The 24,356-nt window shown below is 37.9% G+C and overlaps 1 protein-coding gene across 2 annotated transcripts in view; it reads left to right on the top strand.

Moving 5' to 3' along the window:
• The window catches only part of CDH12 (cadherin 12), a 1,418,552-nt gene that overhangs the window by 191,712 nt on the left and 1,202,484 nt on the right, over window positions 1–24,356 (top strand). The gene's annotated exons all lie outside the window — the stretch shown is intronic.

Here is a 24,356-nt window from a genome sequence, read left to right as displayed (position 1 = left end):
TTGGACTTCCGCGAGCCGAAAGTTCTTTCTGAATAAAATGTTGAGTTTACTAGAGAAAATTCTTCCGGGAACTCATTTGGTTTGATCATGCGTGTTGGGATTTGTAGCTGTGTGTCGGCAGAATTGCGTACTGACAGGCGAACAATCGTCCGTTCTGGTGTCGGCATACAAATATTTTCATGTTTGCAAGAAAGACTTTTGTCCGCGGATTGTGCGCAGACATCTGTCGGAGGCACCATACTAACACGCGTACAATCGGCAGATCCTTCGTCCACCGACGTTTGTATGCCGACGATCGGTACGTGTGTACGGGCCTTTAGTCTACAAAAATCCCACATGGAAAATTATAAATTTCTACAATGCTGTGTTGCTGTTCCTTTCCACTGTTCCCCACTTTTCTCAGTCTTCCATGAGCCTAAAGTTGGCCATTGATGGATTGAAATTTGGTTTTCAGTAAGGATCAGATAAGTTTCAATGAGTGTGTGGCTGTCCACTTCCAACAGAAATTGATCTTTGGAGTGACTTTTGTTAAATTAACAAGTTTGAAAACGTGTGTCATTCTGCAACTGCAGCCAATTGTTTGTTTATTGTTTATTGTTTTTTATATGGGATTTCAGTAAATCCTGCTGTAAAATCTACTTCTCGGTGTGCTGTTTTTCTCTTTATTGCTAGATTTTTTTGGTACCCAAGCAAAATGAACAACCCCCTTCGCTCAAGGTGGAAGTTCCGGCAATAGAGGACCTTAGGTCTTTCACAGCTTGAAGCTGGGCAAGACTTTGCAGCCCCCGCATTAATATCCACAGTGGCCCACACACTTTGGTCCACTGTGCTAATTCCAGCGTAGGGTAAACTCTTCAATGGCTTGATGCATTTCTCTACTTCAGAGCCAAAGAAGAAGGAAGTATACATATGTTTTTTTTTGTTCAATAATATAATTTTATAGTACTTAAAGTGCATAGCAGACCACCTTCAACCAGTGCCATCCTAGTCTCCTAGTAGTCCATAAATATGATTACTTGTAAGCATTCTAGTTAAATCTTTTCTATCCCTGCCCAAAGTGCTTTCTTGACTATGGCAGGAATGGTCTCTGGCCTTCAGAAACAGCTTTTTTTTTTCTTACAAGGTGGGATTCAATGCAGGTATTTTTACCTGTGCCCATTCCAGGGATAACCTTACAATAAAAATAATACGACATATATCTATCCATACAAAAATACTGTTTAAAAGTATAAAAACATACTACCTTAATGCACAGAAAAAAATATTGACTGAATGTAATGCATGCAACTGTGGGGGGGGGGGGGGGGTTGGTGCACGCAAATGTACCTATGCCTACAGTGCGATAGATTCAGCAACCATCAGGAAATGTGGCAAAGATTTTTTTTTTGCACCACTTCTTTAGAGTGGTAATTTGGTATTTTTAGATTCTCTCTGAGATAGTTGCAGAAGACCCCCACAAATCTTCACCATGTATCAAGGAAGCGTGATATGTCACCATTGAAGCATTCCAAAAATGTTTTTCTTCTCACTTGCAGGACCCAACCCCCCCCCCCATTTTCTTTGTATTCTTCTTTTGCTTCTTTTTGCTTCATAGCATTCTATATGTCGGCCATGGATAACCTTCTGTGGAAAATATAGGTGCTGGGGGAAGACTTTCTAGTCCAAATAACACTAGCTGGGTACTTGCCACTGTTGTGTAGCTCAGGCTAGCAGACCAATAAAAAGTTATTGGGGTGCCCATTTGAGGAGGAAAAAAGGCCACATTAGAAATCCATATAAATGGCCAATCTGCACATGGGTAGAGGTGGAGTAAAAGGGCAAATTAGCAGCATTTGCAGGCAAATTTCTGCTCTGCGCCTGGTAGGAAAAATATTTGTTCATTCACTTTCACTCCTGTGCTATTCATTAATGACAGGGGAAAACAACTCTCTAGAACCTCTCCACAGTGCCTCTCCGATAAGTATGATCAATTGGGAAAAGATGGGAAACCTATGACTGCAGGATTTAATGATTACATTTTTGTTGCTGTCTGCGCTTTCCTCCCTGGCTGTAGAATTTCCCTTATTTTTTGCTTCTGCTGTCCTTCCTATCTGCATTGTGAAGGGATGGCTAGTCTGTTTTATTTTTGCAAGGAGGTATATAGTCCTGCGACTTTGTTGTTTGTTAAAGGAGTAGCCAAATTACTTTGCCACCCCTGCTGTGTTTGTTTTAATGAAAACTAAACAAAAAAAATTGTAGGGCTACAGTATATGTACTATAAAAATATAGGTTCTGGCAGACTACCGCCACTACTGCCTTAATATGCAAAACCAATGCTCATGACTTTAAGCCCGTCTTTTATTTTTTTAAATAAATTTAATGGCAGCTTTGGCATAAGGGGAGTTAAAGAAAAAGTAAGTCCAAAGCTTTTTTTTTATTCTACTTCTCCTGTGTGTCACACAAGTGTACTTAGTTCTGCACTCCTGTGACTTGTATTCAGCCAACAGTGGACTAAAGTCCACTGTCTGCTGATGTCATTCAACCAGTTAAGGCTCTGGAGAGATCCTGACTTTAATGTTGGGAACTATCCTGACTGGCAGCCGGCTCAGCCTCTTATTGTGCTGCTGAAAGCCTGAGCTAGCCACTTCTGCCCCCTTATCAGCCCAGTAGAGGGGCAAAGCAGAAAGACAGTTACAGTCGGTCACTGGCTATCTGCTCATTGAAGAACTGAGTGATCAGTTGTCTTTGATTGCTCAGTTGTTGGTGTAGAGGCAACTGATGCTGAGTCCACCTAGATATGTTTTTTTCTTTTTTAATCCCACACTTTTTTTTTTAATTCATCCTACCTTGGTTTGAACAAATTTATAGCACAAGTATGCCCTGACAAACTGAAACAAGAAATTGAAAATATATGCAACCTAAAGAAAAAGTAGGAGAAAAAGGGAATATTAGCTGGCCAAAAATGTCCTGTTGTGCATTCCTAAAAATAAAAAAGGACATGACATGTCCACTAGATTACATAGGAGGAGTTGCAGTGCAAAGTAGAAGGATCAGAAAGGTGCATTAGCATACCCAAAAAGGGCTGCTATTCACACTCGAGAAAGACTAGGAAAAGAACATATTAGCAACACTGTAAAAGTGTCTGCTATGCACCCCTAAGGATGGAGTGTCTTTTACTTGCCCACTTGTCTAATTGAGGTACTGCTCTTACTGAGCTCGTTTGTGCTTATTCATGTGTTTCCTCATGCATGCAGTATCCAAATAGCTGGTTCATTTGTCATGGCTGATATGCTATACGCTGAGGCTGCAGACCTTATCATTGCTGCTGTTGGCAACAGATACAGTAAAAAAAAACTGTAGACCTCTTTCATTGCAGAGCTTTTTTTTATTTGCTGCCTAATCAAGGGGTTGCACACTGTCCTGATACTATTCAATTACCACTAAACAGATACTTGAAATCAATATTTGAAGTATTTTGGGAATAATCCGGTATACAGAGATGGGAAGGGGTCCAGAAAATGTGAAGTTGTGGTTTTGAAGTCTTTTTGTGCACTCGACAGTGTTTGACATTTTATTAAACTTTTATGATACTGCAGTGTGGCATTGACAAAAAAAGCTCACAAATTATACTAATAGAATATTGTACAACTGGACAGTTGAGAATGAGTTGCAATGAATACGATTGGGGTGCTGTTGTTGTATTTAAGCCAAGCAATAATGCAAGGGTATTATATATAATTCCAGAAAGCATTGTTGCAGCCAATGTTCTTAAGGATCATTGAACAATGTTCTTAAGGATCATTGAATGGCAACTCCCAATCTCAAGCATGTAATTGAAAGGATTGGTGTTCATTTAGTTTGCATAAATAGAAGACCCATATTTTCTTTGTATTATTATTTTGCATTGGTGCATATCCCCCATGGCAGTAACCTGTACTACATGCTCTTTGTTTGACAATCCCTTGGCTATTAGCCTTGAAAATAGTCAAAACAGATTTTCAAGATTCTTCCCTCATAGACATTATTGGGGTTCATTTTTAAGTCAGACTTTACAATAGGTTCAGTGAACTCCTCTTAACTCAAGAAAATTCAATTATCTCTAGTAGTAACCCCAAATACCTATCTGCCTCGTAAAACTTCAGTCCAACTAATGAAATACAGACATTGAGACCTGTATTATCATCTATATATGGCCTATATAGTTTTATGTGTGCTATTGAAAAAGAAATACAGTGACTTTCATACAGTATATTAACATTGTATAGTTATTTTGCGGTGCTCTGTAAATTTAGCCTTCTGAACGAAAAAGCCCCAAGAGCTGCAGAGAAAAGAAATCTCTGTGTTGCTTGGTCCCAAACAAAGGATTTTTAGATTTCGTTTTAATAGAACTATTTTTTTCAATAGGTATAAAGAAAGCCGGGGTTAGCAATGCCTGTTAACATTGTCACATTTGTTAAGCAATGTAGGCCAGAAACTTTTCATTAAGAGCATGAACATATATTTAAACCTGTATCAAGAATGACCTAAGCATTCAAAGGTAACAAACTGAGACATTTTAAATGTATTTTTAAGCACTCACCATGGGAACAAATATAGATAGTCTCTCTTTCCACCATGGCTTGGAAATGTTTGTTTAACTGAGGCACTCAAAGAGGCCTTTCCTTGGCAGTTGAATGGTATAGAACAGAAAGATGAAGTTCTCTCCACACGTGGCACACCTGCTATCAGGTGAGACTGAGGTTAAAAGACTCAGGACCACAATACACTTTTGCAGTCATGTGCATTGTGTCAACATTGCTGCAATGCATGGTATGTGCATTAGCATGTTGGAATGGTGCATACTAAGGCAACACAGCTCCGATCAACATGTGTTGCAGCACAGCATAACGTATAGTAAAACACTGCTGTGCATTATGCTATGCTGTATTGTTAATTTTTTTTGGTCTATTTCTGTGCAATGGCATCCATTCAAACTGAATTGGCAACCTTAATCCTATGTATTTTAACATGGCACAACGGGCATTACTGCATGTGTGATAATGCAACACGCAAGAAGAGAAATACTTCAGGGTCATTGAATGAATATTGATGTGATATAGTAGGTTTGTTCCCTAACTGGGTGTTAATGATTTGCATGCAATTAATTCTTCTATTTGAGGTACGTTGTACAAAGGATAGAAGTATCTGTTAAAGAAAAATGTCCTTTTAGGAGATTAGCATTAGAAAAACCAGTCTTGCCAAAAGCAAACAAAAAGCACAGTAAAATGTATAATAAGCACAAGTGAATCATATTATAATAGATATTCCCTGGGGTTTCTGCTAACATACTAATTGTTCACACTTTATTAATTTCACATTGCTGGGAAAAAGATTTCCATTTTAAATAAACAGCTTTATAATTCATTTTTGCAGTACAGTAAGGTAGATAAAGGACACTAGCGTATTATGAAGATATGTTATAGAACTATAGCATTTTTAGTTATTACTACAAAATTGGAATACATATGGTGACCAGTGAGTCATTTATTTTTCAAAGAAGTTCAAAATTAATTCAAATTAGGATATAGTAATTACGTTTAAAGTTCACATTTACAATATGTCTGATATATCTATGTATCAAGGGACATGAAAACCTGGGTACTCTGATAGAAAAAAGAAGAAGAGGTTTGGGACTTTGTGTGAGAAACACGACAAGGCTGACAGAACAAAAGTATTACATTTATTTGATACATGGGTACTCTGATATGTCAATACCAGTTAGTATGTTCTTTAGCCACTTGCCGACCACCCCATGCAGATTAACTGAGGCAGGACGGCTAGGCTGCGCATAATCATGACGTGATTATGTGCACATGGTCTCGTGCGCCACCGGAGCCGCTCTCCAACTGTAATTAGACACAGCGGGAGCCAGACTGCGGGAGGTACGGGCACGATCACCACCGGCCTCCTGCGATCTTCGGGGGAAACTGACAGGAGAGCCGCCTGCCTATGTAAACAAAGCAGGCGGCTCTCCTGTCACACAGGCACAGTGAGATTGTGTGTCTGAACTAAGCTGAAACACTGATCTCTGTGTGCCTTTCACACAGTTAGTAAGCACAATTAGGCTCACACTTAACCCCTTGATCACCCCCAGTATCAATCCCTTCTCTGTCAGTGTCATTTATACAGTAACAGTGCATATTATTTAGCACTGATTACTGTATTAATGTCACTGATCCCCAAAAAGTGTCACTTAGTGTCAGATTAGTCGCAGTCCTGCAGTCCTGCTAAAAATCGCTGATCGCTGCCATTACTAATAAAAACAAAAAAATAAAAAGTCCAATCCAAATCTATCCCATAGATTGTAAACACTATAACTTTTGCACAAACCAATTAATATACGCTTTTTTGGGATTTTTTTTTTTACCAAAAATGTGTAGCAGAATACAAATTGGCCTAAATTGATAAAAAAAAATGTGATTTTTAAATTTTTTTTTATTGAGAATGTTTTATAGCAGAAAGTAAAAAATATTGTGTTTTTTTTTTCAAACTTGTCGCTCTTTTTTTGTTTATAGCGCAAAATCTAAACACCATAGAGGTGATCAAATACCACAAAAAGAAAGCTCTATATGTGGGAAAAAAAGGACATTGATTGTATTTGGGTACAGTGTTGCATGACTGCACAATTGTTAGTTAAACGAACGCAGTGCCGAATCGAAAAAAATGGCAGGGTCATTAAAGGGGTAAAACCTTCCAGAGCTGAAGTGGTTAGTTTTGGGTAGGTGTTATAAGAATGGGACCCTAAAATATAACCCTTAGCATTTTAGCCCAGTAATAATGGGCAACAGACTCTTCCACACTTCTAGTGTCAGCATTATTATCTAATGTTCTGGTGCATGTAAGCTCTACGGCATCTCCCCAACATATTACAGGGGCATTTCATTCCCGTTAAATGATACCTGTATCTAACTGAATTGTAATAGCCACTTGCTGATCAGGCTTTTTTTGGCAATTTTTGTTTACAAGTTTAAATCAGTATTTTTTGCTAGACAAATATTTATAACCACCAAACATTCTAAATATTTTAGCAGAGACCCTAAAAAATAAAATGGCAATCGCTGACATTTTCATCACATGAAATGTCACAATGTATTTGCGCAGCTGTTTTGCAAAGGCAATTTTTTTGGGAAAGAATACACTTTAATGAATTTAAAAAAATAAATAAATAAAGCACAATATTTACTCCACTTTTTTTGTATAACATGAAAGAGGAAGTTACGCTTAGCAAAAAGATACCTAAAATGTCACTCTTTAAAATTGTGCAGGCTTGTGCAATGGCAACAAATTAAGGTATCTAACAATCTCCATAGGCGGCGCGTTAAACACTTTTAGAAATTAGGTTTAAAGTTACAGATGAAGTCTAATGTTATAATTATTGCCATCACTCTAACATTTGTGATGATACCTCACATGTGTGGTGGTGTGAATACCGTTTACATATGCATGCACGACTTACATGTGCATTCAATTCTGCATGCAAGCATTATTTATTTTCCTTTTTTTTCTTTTTTTTTTTTACACTGTCCCTTTATTTTTTTTATTACTTGTATTCCTATTACAAGAAATGCAAATATCCCTTGCAATTGAAATAGGGATGACAGGTCCTCTTTATGAAGAGATATGGGGTCAAAAAGACCTCATATCACTTCTTTACCTTTAAAAGCAAAAGATCCAAAAAATTTATTTTTTTGATCTTTTGCTTTAAAAAAAAAACAAAAAAAAATGACTTCCAGCCTGGACTGGAAGTGACGTCATGATGTCGCTTCAGTCCTCCAAGGCCATAGAAGCGATCAAAGAGTATCTACTTTAAGATCTCCTATGGGGGCAGCCGGCCACAACTTTGGATCATTGCTCAGGTAAACTGGCGGAAACGGGAAGCCTGAGAACAACCGGCGAGCGCCCCCGCCATTTTGGAAAGTGTTCCAGTGGCTTATGAGCCGCTCACAATAGTTTCATAGGAAAATCAGCCACCTGCTGCAAAAAAGATACCAGGGTTATGGCTGATATCTTCAGATATAACCCCAGTAAACCACTTGCAAACCGCAACGTGTATGTATATATATATATATATATATATACACATACATATATGTGTGTGTATTGCGGTTGACAAGTGGCTATAAATAAGAAGTTATTGAATGCTGTGGTTTAAAGGTATAGTACCTTTAAAGTCCAGTTAACAATACTGAATCTCTTGGCTAAGAAATTCATATATAGTTAGACTGATCTATCTTGAAGAGGCTTCCAAAATTGCATCCTTGATAAAATATTTTAGGAAGTGAACAGGAGAGAGTCAAAGTTATTCTCGCTAATCAACGGTTGTCTATGGATGTGCTAGAATTTTTGTCTATGTCTATTTGTAACTGGCAATCTGTTAACTTCGGTTTTTCATAATCAACACCTATCTGCTAGAGTGTTCTCTGTTTTAATTGTTTGAAAGCTGTATATACAATTAAAAATGTGAATTTAAACTTTTGGTGTGGTAATTTAAAAGTCCCATTAGTTTGATTTTGGTAGGGATATGGAAAAATCTGAATATTTCTCATATGGCATGAGGTATACCTTGTCAGACTCTAAACATATAGGGGAGATAATACATTATTTTCATATTTTTTTAACTGCCTTACAGTATTACATTTTATAAAAAGGTGGAGTTGGACTAAGCTGCAAAACACAACTTCCAAATTCCCTACAGTTGAATGTAGCATCAATAACTGGAAATGTTCCTACTGCTTAATAAGCAAAGGATCAGGCAGCTTGAACAAAATTGCACCATATACTGCATGTGTAATCCACAGATTATTTATAAAACTACAGTATATACATTAGATAAATAATGAAAATGTTCTGTTGGTCTACTAAAAATATTGCCAAATGGACAATAACTGACCGACGTTTCACTGAGGTTTCACATTTGACTGTTCCGGGAAGTAATGATATAACGGTACATAAAGAATTAGTATCCTGGACAATTAAATTCCAATATAGGTTAAGTGTAGTGGCAGTTTTAGAGTTAGATTTTCTATGTTACTTTAATGTGCTATACTTCTTCCAAACAAGATAAATGTTTTCAAACACTGAACAATGTACTGTGGTCGGTATGCAATAAAGAGATGTAATGCAATTCCAGTCAGCAGAGGTTAATTGGAAGAGGCAAGTTGCAAGTCCAGCTTCCTGTTCTTTTCTCATTTAACATCCTTTTTGTGTTTCTATCTTGAATCGGAGTCTGCACATTTGTTTCTTATGGATGAAATAATTAAGAAATCTATCAACTTTGCATTGTAAAACTTTTAGAACTCCTCACATATTCATAGCAATGTTTTGCTTAAAAAAAAAACCCAGGGATTCTTAGTTTGCATATATAACACCACAAGTTCAAACTTAAAAATGGCATCAAAGTGATCCCTCTCTGCTCAGTCCCTACTCTTCCTTTGCCTTTCCAATAACATACTCCCCAGAGCATGAGCATGTAGTGTCAACATGGGGCCAACAGACACAGCTGAAAAAGATGTATAGACCAAGGTTCAGCTTTGCCTTTCCACAATGAAAAAAGACGCTTTCAAACACTTACAAACATTTTATAGAGTTTATAGCAAGGGTGTCAAACTTAATTTAATTGTGGGCCCCATCAGCATTATGGTTCACCTTAAAAGGGCTGGTTGTATCTGTGAGACCAGATGTCCAGAGCACCCCACCCCCTTACATCAGATGTCAAGATCCCTCCACCAATAGAAGTCAAGTTTCCCCTACCACCCCTCCTGCCAGGAAGAAGCTTGGGGCAAAGTTGGGAAGCAGAAAGTGCAGGGTCTGGAGGAGGAACAAATGAGGGCTGGAGTCAGCTACCAGAGTCTGCTGAATGCTGAAACCAGATGAGGCAGAGACAAGGGTGTGCTGCGGCTGCATGGAGAAGCGCAAAATCTGTAGGAGGAGTTCTGTCCTTCCCTATGCTGCCAATGGCTGAGACAAGGTGGGGGGGGTGGAGACGAGGGAAGCGTCACAGCTGTAGGAGAGGTGCAAGGGCCATGTGAAATGGCCTTGGGGCCGGATTTGGCCCATGGGCCTTGTGTTTGACACGTGGTTAAGAGACATATCTCCATTTCTTCTATATAGTGAAGGTCAGTCATTAAAAGGGCAGGAATGCCTGAAGTTACTGTATTATTATTTTTTAAGAGGAGCAAAAAAGTATCTCCTTGTGCTGAAACTTCCTTATATTTTGCTTGTTTTTGGTGTTTTTTTTAAGGTTTTTTGTTCTGTTGAAAACAGCAGACTTACTGGCAGAATGACCAAATGAAAAAATAAAAAAGAAAGAAAGCCTGAAAATAAAATGAACACAACCATCACAAAAAAACATGATAAGTTCACCTTTAAAGACATGTTACATATTCCACCCATTTTTAGAGTGGAACATGTAACATGTTCCCACTGCTGCAGCCGTTCCCCCACTCTCCACCTTTATTGACAGCGGATTCGGTGTTACAACTTTAATAAAAGACAAGGTTATGTCTGGCTTAGGGAGGTGGAGGCGGCTCTGGGGCAGCGGGCCTCGTTCACATGGACGTGTTTTAAAGTGTTCACCTTTTACAGAAGAAATGTCATGGGTTTTTGACACTATGGAGCCTCTACTTTCTTTTATGGCTGGTGTATGGTGAGCACTGACTTCTTGAGTGTGGGACGAGCAATGTATGCACAGTTGGAGTGTATTGCCTCCCTCTTTGTGGCGGTTCCATCCCAGGGCTCCCCTTGTCTCCTCCATTCATTTGTGGACGGTCTGCAGGGTTGTGGGATCATCGGTATATTATTGTCCTTCTCTATCTGGATGTTCGATCTTTTACCTTTGTCATCTGGTAAGCAGACTTGCGTGCGGTGGTGGATTGGTGCACAGGCGGTTGATGACACCACATCACGTTTTTATCATTTTTTATCAAGAACTTTATAATTTTCACCATTTGAATTTATCAGCAGTTTGGTGTTCACCATTCACATTTTTGGGGACATTTTAGTTTTTTTTCTTTGTCATTGATTCAATATTATTAATTTTCATAATCTTTTACCAATAAATTCACCAACAGATTGGTTATTCACCACTGATATTTTTTTGTGATATTTTTTTTTTTTTTTTTTTGCGATACTCTTTGTCACTTTATTTACACTTGTTTTTTTATCTATTCATTTGCACATTTAATTATTGATCATTATTCAGCGCAACTTGTACTGCTATAATTTATTTGTGTCTGGCTCCAACCACCCAGCCACATCATTCACTCAACTTGAAGTTCTCAATGAATTACCAGGGCGCTGTTGAGAGCTCTAGCTAGTCCATTGTTTCTTCCTGTCAGGATTTAACTGCCTGGTTGTACAAGCTATGAGCAGACAGCTTACACAGACAGTCTGCAGAAGTCCTGCATGGCACCTGTCATCTGCTGATTGCAGGTACAATTCTTTGCAGGCCCCTAGTAAAAAATAAAAATACACATTTTTTACCTGCAAAAAAGATGTGCATTTATATTTTTTTTTACAAAGGTGAACTTATCCTTTAACTCTTCAGGTCAAATGTTCTTATGTCTGTTTTTTTCTCTTAGGATTAAATATTATTGAAAGTTATATTCACTTGGCAAAAGTCAACAAATAGAAAATTACATTGCTCACATATTACATTACAAGTGTTATTTGCTAGGTTTGCATAAATGATGGAACATTCACAAAGTAAATATTTTACAAAATTGTGTCCAAAGTGTATCTATAGACAAAACCTTTTTTTTTTTTTTTTTGTAGTTGTGGATATCATGGGAAATGGTGAGAATTTATGGATTTATTTATTTATCTTTTCTTTAAATGAGAATGCATACAACATTAAGGGTGACGAAAACACTTGGCCTAAAAGGCAGAATTGAGCAGTGTCCACTCTAGTCATATAGCATGTGATAAAGCTAATAACACTGAGTTCAGTATTGAGCATTAAACACTAAGAATTATGTGAGTGGTGATTGGTTTTATGTCTGGCAGTATAGAAACAGAAGGGAGGCCTCCTCGGGTGGAGAGGGAGAAAGTCAGGCGGCTAATGTAAACAAAGCCGCCTGTCATTCTTCCCTGTGTAAAAGCACAGATCATACGGTCCTGCTATGTATGACCATTAATCTGTGCTGTTACACACACAGCCACATCAAATCACAGTAAGAATCACGCCCCTAGGGACACACTTATCCCCTCCCTCTCCAATAAAGTTAACCCCTTCCCTCCCAGTATCATTTTTACAGTAACAGTGCATATGTATAGCACTGAGTCCTGTAGTAATGTCACTGGTACCCCCAAAAGTGTCAAAAATGTCAGTCAAGGGTCCGATCTGTCCGCCGCAATGTCGCAGTCCCGCAAAGAAAAAAATTGCAGATCGCCGCCATTACTCGTTAAAAAACGAAACAATAAAAATGACAAAAATCTTTCCCTTAGTTAGTAAATGGAATAACTTTTGCACAAACCAATCAAAATACGCTTTTTGCAATTTTTTTTACCAAACATATGTAGCAGAAAACAAATTGGCCTAAAATGTTAAAAATTTTTGATTTTTACATTTTTTTGGGTAGAATTTCATATAAGAAAATGTGAAAAATATTAATATTTTTGCTAAATTGTCGCTCTTTTTTGTTTATAGCGCATGATCAAAAAATCGCACAGGTGATCAAATACCATCAAAAGAAAGCTCTGTTTGTGGGAAAAAAGGACATCAATTTCATTTGGGTACAGTGTCGCACGACTGCGCAATTGTCCGTTAAAGTCACGCAGTGCCGAATCGCAAAATAGGCCCTGGTCAGGAAGGGGGTAAAATCTTCCGGGGCTTAAGTGGTTAAATATGGGATGATGGCCACCTACATCCAGACATACATGACTGGACAAATTTTGTTCTGCTACCAATAAAACGACAATCTTTTGATCTAAGTGAGATTCTTATTGTTGATTTTGGGTGCTCCTTTAACCTAAAACTTTGGAAATGACCACTAGGCCGTATCTTAAGGTAGCAGCCCAGACCCCTCAACAAGTGTCTACTGCCTTTTTTCATCCAGTCAGGCCAGCTTGATTGGGAGTTAATTTCCCCAAGCGACCCTCTCTCACCTACCACCCACCCACAGACTCTCTATTGAGTAGGTCAGTCCAGCGCAGCCATCAACTTTTCAAAAAAGCTAAATTTTCCTCACTGGTCTTTACAAGGAGGAGCCTAGGGGAAGCTTTCCCAACTATGTTTGACCAGTATGAGAGGTGGGAAGATATGATACAGCTGCTGGTAGTACCTGGATTCCCGGCGTTAGTGATGATACTGGATCTCCACCTCTGCATTACACAAGCGGTGTTCTGGCCCTGGGAGAGGGAGTTCAGTAGCCAGGGTAGAAGTAGGAAGAGGGGCATGTTGGCTTTTGGGGTGGCGCAATTAAAATCTGGAGAGGTGCTGCCCACCTCAGCACCCCACAAAATCTAGCCATGTTGAAATATATTCAAACCAAACCCACTGCAATTCAGCTCATCCCTACTTCAGACAATCTCATCTGAGGCAGTAATTTCATCAGCTTGTCTAGCAGTGGAAGTATAGCAGGATTTCTTGCATTTATGGTGTTACACATCTCTGCAAGGCACACATAATATGTTTAATGTACTGTGTTAAGCCACACCTGAAGAAGCACTTGTTATGTGTGTATGCAACTTATTGTGTATGTATTGCAATTTAGGTGAATCTCATGTAATACCTTTGTAGTTGGCTTGGGTATAGATCATACCATATGAGAGACAGATTCTGAATTCACAGTCTGTAAGGTGCTAGTAGACTCATGACTGAAGGTTTTGCTCCAGCCAGAGTATTTTTACTTTAGTCTGAAATTGTAATATCCTTTGCTAGTGCAATCTTTCTCTAATGTAGGCTGACTTTTTTTTTGTTTACTGGCTAGCCTCTTATCATTTCATCTGTTAGAGCATCAAATTCACAGGAAGCAACCAACTTTTCCACATCCGCTGTAAATTGTGCTGTGAATTAACCATTATGCAGTCCACAATGTCAAAATTTATATCATTCTGCAAGTACATTTACTTTGGACACAAAGAAGCTCTTTAATGCAATGAGAGCTATATCAGTGTCAAGTGTCATCTGCTACTGAGAGAGTATAGAAAATATGCTGTCCTTCTTTTTCCAGGCAGTAAATAATAAAGCACACTTTCTAACAGCAGGTAAGTTCTCCTGATCAGCAGCAACAATTCAATTTCCAAACATACAAATTCAAGCAAGATAAGGCATTGCAAGCTTAGCTTACCAAGGTGTAGAAGTTTGGTATTAATGGAACAGGGGCTGGAACTATCTTGTTCAGAGTAAAGTAGGATATATATATATATATATATATATATATATATATATATATATATATATATATGTGTGTGTGTGTGTGAGTGTATATATATATATATATATATATATATATATATATATATATGTGTGTGTGTGTGTGTATATATATATATATATATATATGTGTGTGTGTGTGTGTGTGTATATATATATATATATATATATATATACATATTTACATATATATAATTGTAAATGTTGACAGCTACAGACCAAGGAAAATTACATTTTAAGTAACAATATGCTGCTAGTCCCGAGGTAAGGGCACAGAACCTTTTCCAAGAACTGCATATGTCTGCGTTGGGAAAGGGGGAGGGGGGATGCTGGCTTTTCAGAGGCATTGGGGACAATATATTGCACTGCTGATAAAGGAAAGGGGTTATAGGTCTAATTTCAGGGATTCTGTGGTGCTGAATGGGAAAAATGCAAAAGAATGAAAAAAAAGGTGTGAATAATTTAAATTTGTATTACTTTATTTATTATGCAGAAGGACAATTTCTACCTGTTTTGGTGTATATGTACAGCAAAAGGATACCAGCTTTTTTAAAATAACATATCAATGTTTGCAGGAAGGTATGATTGATAAAGTAAAATATATATATTTATGTGTCTTCAGGCTAAAATCTATGACAGTTCGATTTTCATAATAAGTTGTGGAACTGTGCCAGCATCAGTCCTGGTAGAATTAACCACTTGCCGACCACCAGCAGTACATATACTGTGGCAGGTCGGCTCTGTCCCAAAAAACAATGTAACTGTACGTCATTTCTTGGGACTTTTAGTGGGGCTTACGCATGCCGCCGGAGGCATGTGCATGCTGATTGGCTACAGGGGGAGCCAATTAGCGGATCCGGTGGCTGCGATTACCACCGGGCACCTGCAATCACCCCCTGTGGAGACAGAATGCTGGTGTGCCTTTATAAACACGGCAGACCACTGTATTGTCAGTTATGAACACAGGGCACCTGTGTTCCTGTTATATAGGAACACAGGTCTCTGTGTTCATGCAGGAAGCCCATCCTCCCCACAGTTAAAAGCATCCCCTAGGGACACATTTAACCCTATGAGCGCCCCTGGTGTTAACCCCTTCCCTGCCAGAGTCATTAGTACAGTAACAGTGAACATCTTTTTAGCACTGATTACTGTAGTAATGTCACTGGTCCCCCCAAAAGTGTCAAAAATGTCAGTTAGGGTTCCGATCTGTCCGCCACAATGTTCCAGTCCCACTAGAAATTGCTAATCACCAACATTACTAGTAAAATAAATAAATAAATACAAATTACAAATATTTCCCCTAGTTTTTAGACGTGATAACTTTTGCGCAAGCCAATCAATATACGCTTATTGGGATTTTTTGTTTTTTTTACCCAAAAAAGTAGCAAAATACAAATTCGCCTAAAATAATAAAAAAACATTTTTTTTTTTAATTTTTGTTACTGGGAATGTTATATAGCAGAAAGAAAAACATTTCAGAATTGTCAGTTTTTTTTTTTGTATATAGCACAAAAAATAAAAATTGCAGAGGCGATCAAATGCCACCAAAATAAAGCTCTATTTGTGTGAAGAAGAGGACATCAATTTTATTTGGGTACAACATTGTACGACTGCGCAGCTGTCAGTTAAAGTAACGCAATGCCATTTAGCAAAACAATTACCTGGTCTTCATGGGGAAAACCTTCTGGTCCAGAAGTGGTTAAAAAGTCTGGTCAGGCAGTGAAGTAGTATAATGCATGCTGATGACATAAAGATAACACTTCTCTCGTCTGTTTGCAATTAGAAACATATGTAGTGCTTTATTCCCAAAGATCCATTTGGTGTGTTGAGTCCCCTGTTCCTGTGTCTATTAAGCCCCGTACACACGTACCGATCGTCGGCATACAAATGTTCGTCTTTTCTCCCCGGGATGTCGGTGTCTGTTGAAAAGTGCAAAGACAGCACAAGGACAGCACAAGAATTTTGTCTGCAGACTTCAGCTGACTGCAGAAGTGATGTCATGTAATGGTTAACTTTCCCTGTGTTTTTAATTTTCTGAGCATGCCCAGTCTTGCAAATCTGCGGTCTGTCGGCCGAATTCTGTACTGACAGGCGAACAATCGTCCGTTCTGGTGTCCGCAGACAAAAATTTTCATGTTTGCAAGAAAGACTTTTGTCCGCGGATTGTGCGCAGACATCTGTCGGAGGCACCATACTAACACGCGTACAATCGGCAGATCTTTCGTCCGCCGACGTTTGTATGCCGACGATCGGTACGTGTGTACGGGCCTTTAAGCCCCGTACACACGTACCGATGGTCGGCATACAAATGTTCCTCTTTTCTCCCCGGGATGTCGGTGTCTGCTGAAAAGTGCAAAGACAGCACAAGGACAGCACAAGAATTTTGTCCGCCGACTGCAGAAGTGATGTCATGTAATGGTTAACTTTCCCTGTGTTTTCTATTTTCTGAGCATGCCCAGTCTTGCAAATCTGCGGTCTGTCGGCCGAATTCTGTACTGACAGGCGAACAATCGTCCGTTCTGGTGTCGGCATACAAAAATTTTCATGTTTGCAAGAAAGACTTTTGTCCGCGGATTGTGCGCAGACATCTGTCGGAGGCACCATACTAACACGCGTACAATCGGCAGATCCTTCGTCCACCGACGTTTGTATGCCGACGATCGGTACGTGTGTACGGGGCTTTACTCTACAAAAAGCATCACGCACTCTGTCACACCTGACTGAGTGGGGAATGTTCATTACAGATATCTGTATAATATATACACATATATATATACAATGTTTATATATATATATATATATATATATATATATATTATATATATATATATATACACACAATATATACAGTTTGGGGTGTTTATGTACACCCCAAAGACTCAAGATGCATAGACACTAGGAATGACACAGCAATTGATTAAGTGATAGCAAGAAGTATATTGCAATAAGGTAAACTATATTGGAAATATACCATAATTAACCTCTTGACGGCTGTCGCGCGTACATTTACTGCGGGGCAGCGGCTCCTCCACACATAATTACATAATTCTGCACTCCCAGGTCTGGGGCGTGCATGTGTGCTGCCGTTGACCCGCTCCTGCTGTGATTGGATACAGCATGAGCCAATCAGTAAGCCCGGTGGACACAATATCTGCAGGGATTATCGACCACCGATCATTAGAGGCACAGGCAGAACGATGATCTGCCTATGTAAACAAGGCAGATCACCATTCTGTGACAAGGGAAGGCAGTGATCTTGTGTTTCAAGGGAAGGCAGTACAAGCACCACCACACAATTAGCAAGCACTCCCTAGGGACACATTTAACCCTTTGATCGCCCTTGATGTTAACTTCTTCCCTGCCAGTGTTATATTTTTAGCACTAATCACTGTATTAGTGTCACTAGTCCCCAAAAAGTGCCAGTTAATATTAGATTTGTCCACGGCAATATCACAGCCCGGCTATAAGTCACTGAACATCGCCTTTACTAGTAAAAAATTAAAATTAATAAATATTCCATAAATATATTCCATTGTTTGTAGACGCTATAACTTTTGCGCAAACCGATCAATATACGCTTATTGGGATCATTTTTACCAAAAATATGTAGCAGGATACATATCGATGAGGAAATCAGATTTTTTACATTTTTTTATTGGATATTTTGTATAGTAGACAGTAAAAAAAATATTGTTTTGTTTTCCAATGTTTTCAGAATTTTTTTGTCTATAGCACAAAAAATAAAAAATGGCAGAGGTGATCAAATAGGACCAAAAAAAAGCTCTATTTGTGGGGAAAAAAAGAACAACATTTTTTTTTTGGTTGAGGATATGGGCACAATTTTATTTGGATACTGCATCGCACGACCGCGCAATTGTCAGTTAAAATAATGCAGTGCCATATTGCAAAAAATGACCCGGTCATGAAGGGGCTAAAATCTTCCGGAGGGCAATTGGAGAAATGTACTGCAATGTTAAACAGTAAGAGAAATATAATGCAACTGGGCAGCCCTAAATACATACTGCACGTATATATTTACCATATTATGGAATGGTGGAGCAGTCAGGGTAGTGTCTCTTTAAGAATTGATACAGGCACTGCCACTGTATTTCTTGTAGACAACTCTGTCTCTATTTTATTAAGGTATAATTCAGGGTTTGCCAGTGGCCTCTGAACAGCTCTATGTTAGTGGGGAATCTCCTGCTTACTGAGACAAGTATCCCCTGGTCAGTGTCCCCAGAGTCTGGTTTCCCAATTAGCTAGTAGGCTCAACCATTCTCTGCAAAGTCATCCCTTCTTCCACCACAGTGCCTCTGGGAACTGAAGTCTTCTCTTCTTAACATCTAAAGCCAACTCAGTCTGGAGAAACTACACCTTTCACAATTATCCACACTTTTCCCTAGAGTATCCAGCAGCCCACATCCCCAGTGTGCCCCCTAGTGGAGGGAGGGCCGTTTAACAATGGCTGCTCTATGTTGTGTAATAAGTCTACTCCTGTAGCTGTTCCTGTGTAAAAGTGCACTCTGCTGCCAGACAGAATCCTTTTCCTGCATACTGGGCTACGTATATATATCATACTATATGTGTAAACTAGGTGAAAATGAAAGTGTACATAACAGTAAAGATGCCAACTGGCAGACGTCGCAGAGGAAAAGTGTAGTGAGTCTTTTTTTTAATTTATTTTTTTATTTCAGGCCTTATCAAAGCCAATGGTTTTGTTTTTTTCTTTTTCCCCTCAGTAGGTACATTTGGTACGAAGAACGTTAATCATATTAGGTAATACACTCTTGAGGAAGATGGGAGATGGTAACTCCTGGTGTTGGGATCTGACAGCAATTGTGATCATACACATCACCTTTGATTCCCTACCTCCCGTTTACACGTGGGACTCACTTTTTTGTATCCACCTTTATATAATTTACTTGTTAATTTAAGTGATCTTTTTAGATTTTTCACTTCTTTTCTTTGCGCTGCACTTTATATTGTGTTTTATCATTTTTATATGTTAAAAATGTCCAAGTTATTCTTAAATGTTTGCTACCATTATAGATGGCAATAAAGATGATAATACATGGTTAGCAAAAATATAATTTCCACACTATTTGAGTCCTTATCTTTTAACAGAAAAGCAAAACAATAATAGTCACGTTTTTCTAGGACCCCCAAACAGCTGATACAGCCTTATATTTCATACATAAAAACACATTTATGATAAAATTAATTCTAGAATTTCAGATGCTTAGTATAGCAAGCTTTGCAGCCTTTGTATTTTTTTTTGTTTTTTGGCACAAATGATAGAAAAATGAAAAGAAAACAACAGAAAAGACAAAAAAAAAGTGCTGTGTGCAAAACATTAAAGAAAAACGAAGGTTAACAGAATAGCAAAGATTACATAATATAGAGGGCAGCTAAGTGTAATTGGTAATCACACACGGATTATAGGCCATAAGGCATTTGCTGGTAAAACTAGTCAAAACTGACAAGTGGTCTGATATGAAACAAAGGGCACGCCTATAAGAAATATGACAGAACAAAATATAATACGCTGTACCAAGAATTTCAAAACTTGATATATACAGTAGATGTGTGTATGTGCTTTAAACAGTTCCCTAGAGCAATTCTGCAGTCAGTCTGACCTGCATCTTTGAAGCGGGTCTATTTTTATTAATATGCCATGATTTTTACCAGGTCAGTAAAAGCAGTCCTCAGGAGTATGTCTTACAGGTGACCTTAGCATGCTTTGAAATGCTGCTGTAATGTGCTATTACATGGCAAAGTAAATTGTGTACATCAGTACAAACCACAGGAGAAAGAGGTTCAGGAATACCAGCACTTTCTTGTAAACATTTGCCAGTTGCCTAATGCCAGTAAACTATTTTACTAACTTTTAGGAGAAATAAGGTTTTCCTAAATTGTTGTTATATTTTTTCCTATCGTAACATCATCGCTAGTCTGATCCTTAATATAAGTAAGGAAATCTGAAAACCTACTGTAGTATTTGAGTTACACCCCATAATTGCTGTTCACATTTTCAGAAAATTTCTAGATAAACATCAGCAAGTCCTTTTATGAACCACTTAACCTCTGGAAGGTTTTACCCCCTTCATTATCAGGGAATTTTATGCTATGCAGCACTGTGCTATTTTACCAGGCAATTTCTCGGTCATGCAATACTGTACTCAAATTCAATTTATATAATTTTTTCCCCAAACTATTAGATATTTATTTTGGTTGTATTTACTCACCGCTTTTTTTTTTTTTTTTTTGCTATATAAATGAAAAAATAACAGAAATGTTAAGAAAAAAACATGTTTTTCTTAGATTCTGTTATAAAACTTTGAAAACGAATAATCTTTCTCCATAAATTTAAGCCAAAATTTTTTCTGCTAAGTTTCTTTGGATAAATATATATATATAGTATATATAATAATTAGTCTGCATGAAGGTTATATAATCTACAAACTATGGTATATATATATGTATTTGAAAATTGATCAGTCCTGATGCACTGATGGCCAACCTAATTTCTTGAGGCCCTAAATGCCAGGACAGTACTAATACCCTCCAAATAACCACAATTTGTAAAGTAGTAGTCCAAGGTATTAGACTCGTCTTCCTGGGGCGTCCCCAGGAAGACGTCATTTGTGATGAAACGCGTAGGGAAGGCATGCTGACGTCACCACGCAATACCCGGAAGTCGGGCGGCTGTGTGTTTTTCTTTTGGATCCTGCCGATAAGCGCTGCTTTAGCATACAAATGTGAGTTTTCTACCTTTTAATAAATTGTTTACCTATACGTACTTCACTATGGTGGTTATCCTTCCTTTATGACCATTGCTGGACCGTGGATTGTCCGGATTTTCGGGGTCCATTATCTGGCTGATCTGAGCGGAACCTCCTTGCCGGTCTAAGTGGAGCTGTCAAGGTCCTGGTTGAGCTGGTTGATTCATCCTCCGAGTTCTATATGCCTAAATTTATGGCGTTCTGGTAAGCACATTAGCGTGATTCACTTCCAGCATGGTGATAGCATTATTGAACGGTGGAGGTTTGCTTTTGAGCACTGTTACACTCATCTTTGGACTTTATTTACATAATTTATTGGACACTGTGATTCATGTTTTTAATAATACTGTTGGATGTCACTTTATTTAATTGTAAGAGCACATAAGTATTTGATATCACCTTGTATCATTTATATTTATTTTTATTTGGATACCTTTAGGGATATCCTCTTTTTATATGTGTTTATCACATTTATCACTTAGCGCAGCTTTAATTGTTATAGAAATGTCTTTTTTTTTTTTACTTTTATATCTTTATTTCTTTTCTTCAAAAAAGTTACATATCAATATAAAAAGCAAAAATACAATAATTTCTTAATATCCCCCCCCCTCCTCTCACCCTCCCCAAAACCCTCTTAAAATGGTACTATTAAAATTGTTATGGACATTTCTAGTTAAGACACTAAAAATAAAAGTTACTATGCATATGCAGGAACAGATTCACAGGACATAAGCACTGTGTTTAAAGTATTTGTTCTGGAAAAAAACATGTGTTATTACATTCTATTTTATACAGAACATAAGAAAGGGGGTGGTGTTAGATGTTATTAAAAACTAGTGGATATAATGTCACATTTCATGTCATCAACTATGTCTAACATTGGTGAAATTAAAACCTTGAGAAGAGAGGGGGAGAGAGAAAGAGAGAGAAAGAGAACTTTCTCGCAAAGTTGTGTCTGTTAGGTGAAGGTTACGAAGCACAATTCAATATTGGAAGCAAATGCCTTTAAAAAAAATGTTAATAATGTTTTATGCAATTTATTAAACTATATTTTTTCTTTTATAACTTTTTTTACATTTTTTTTTTAATACTCTCGTCAAAGTATTTCAGTGTCAACATTGTGACACTGTGCTACTCTGTGGGGTGATCAGGATTTTTTTTTCCTTTTAACACTGTAATTGTTTGTTACAGTGTTAACAGAAATTTTTTGAACTGAATGGATTTCATTCATGACTCATTGTTTACAATTGTGATGCTGTGATTGGCCCACAACTATCACATGGTACAAGGTTCTGTGATTGGCCCAAGTACCATGTGATCACTGATGACTTATTACAGATCACAGAGTAGTAAACAATGATGTCATAAATTAAATATTTTCATGACTATTATTTACTATGTATCATGTGATCATACAGTGATCATGTGGTATATGTGCCTCTCTCAATGGTCTGATACCAAGCAGCACAATCCGCTGTGTTTGGCAGACACAGCAGTTACAGAACATGCTGCTTCATGCTCTTGGGGAGGCGTGCAGTGCACATGAGCACCACGATGTATGGGTACACCACGGTGCATGGGGAAACTGTCCACCAACAGTAAATGTCTCCTTTACTCCCCTGTTACTCAATTTAGCATGAGGAGCCAACACCGATACCTGGTACTTTTTGGCAGGGAGGAACATGTGTCTTGGACATGTGACAAGTTTTAACTTATCAGTGCAGTCACCTGGAAGTTCATACCTGGAATTCTAGGTATGACCTAAGGTTCCAATATCTTGCATAAGGCTTTCATTTTACTTCAAGTAGCTAAATGAAGTAGTGAGGAAGGGGATGAAAAGAAAGTAAGTATGTGTCCATCTGTGGAAGATTCTGTTTACACCTGTGTGTTGTAGGTGCGCTTTAGGTACAGTGTGTTAAAAAAAAAAGTCCTCTTTCATGCATTCTCATGAAAACGTATACTGTGCTTAGATTTGGATTGTAATGCCATTAAAATGTATCTAAAATGCACTGCACAAATGTAAACCGTGTCTTAAGGTGAACCTGTTACTTTGTCCTGCATAGACAAAGACAACCTATATTCAAATATTTAGTATATAGATATATGCACTGCACTCCTAAAATATTCAATAAATATCCTCTATCTCAATGTGCTGCTACTTAATACAAACAAAATCAAACATCAAGGTGAAATAATAAATATTCCTCAGTAGCACACCAATCTAAAGTCAAATTACATCAAAAACAATGTGAATAAAAAATGTAAATGAATAAATAAATTCCATATAGATACAGTATGAGTAAAGTCCAAAGAATGGGAAAAGGATGGTGTATCACTCTAAAAACATATACTATATGTCCTCCACCACAATGTTAGTGCAGGTTCCACTCCCTTAAGGATAATGCTCAGCAGATGTTATTTCCATTATCTCTCGTGATTGGCACATAGTGCTTAAGTCGATCTAAAGCCGCCCAAAAACTCACCATCCAGATCCAGATATCATGAAAATATTCACATGTAGGGAAAAAATTAAGACAACGCCTCCAATAGTGTAAAAACCTTAAGGTACCCGTTTTACTTTAGAAGTAATGCACTTACATCAACACTCAATAATAAATACCCATAGTTAAAATCAATGGCAGGCATCTCAGTGTTGCAATATCACCATCCCTTATGGAACATAATTGCCGCTCACACTTCCTGAATCAACGTTCGGACATCACCTGGTTGCCGTGTAACCACACCCTATGCGTTTCGTCACTTCTGACTTCATCAATACTATTATTTTTATGTGTATAATTTTTCTTATGCATGTTTGCCTAATAACATGTAATTATAGAACTTATTTATTACTATGCAAAGATCACAGTACTTTTATTACCAATGCCTTCAACTACCTTAACTAATAAGGGTCTACATTTACTTCTTCAATTGTAATGGTGACTCAGAAATACAGCAATGGCAGATGCTCTATTCTGTTTGATACTAGCAGAAAAGCAAAGGTGTACATGGGCAGGGAAAGAAACAAAACAAAGCAATGGAAGTTACCAGCACACTTCCAAACTATCTAGCTAAAAAAAAAAAAACGATATACATCTAAATTGACACTTTTTGGGTTACCAGCTATCTGGGATATACATAGTAATGCACAAACACAGAAAAGGCTCACTTGATGGCAGCCC

Source organism: Pelophylax lessonae (genome assembly GCF_965119305.1).
Source record: "Pelophylax lessonae genome assembly, chromosome: 5".
In the NCBI taxonomy this organism is placed as follows: Eukaryota; Metazoa; Chordata; class Amphibia; order Anura; family Ranidae; genus Pelophylax; species Pelophylax lessonae.
The sequence above is the reverse complement of the archived record's forward strand: the minus strand, read 5'-3'. Positions and strand labels throughout refer to the sequence as shown.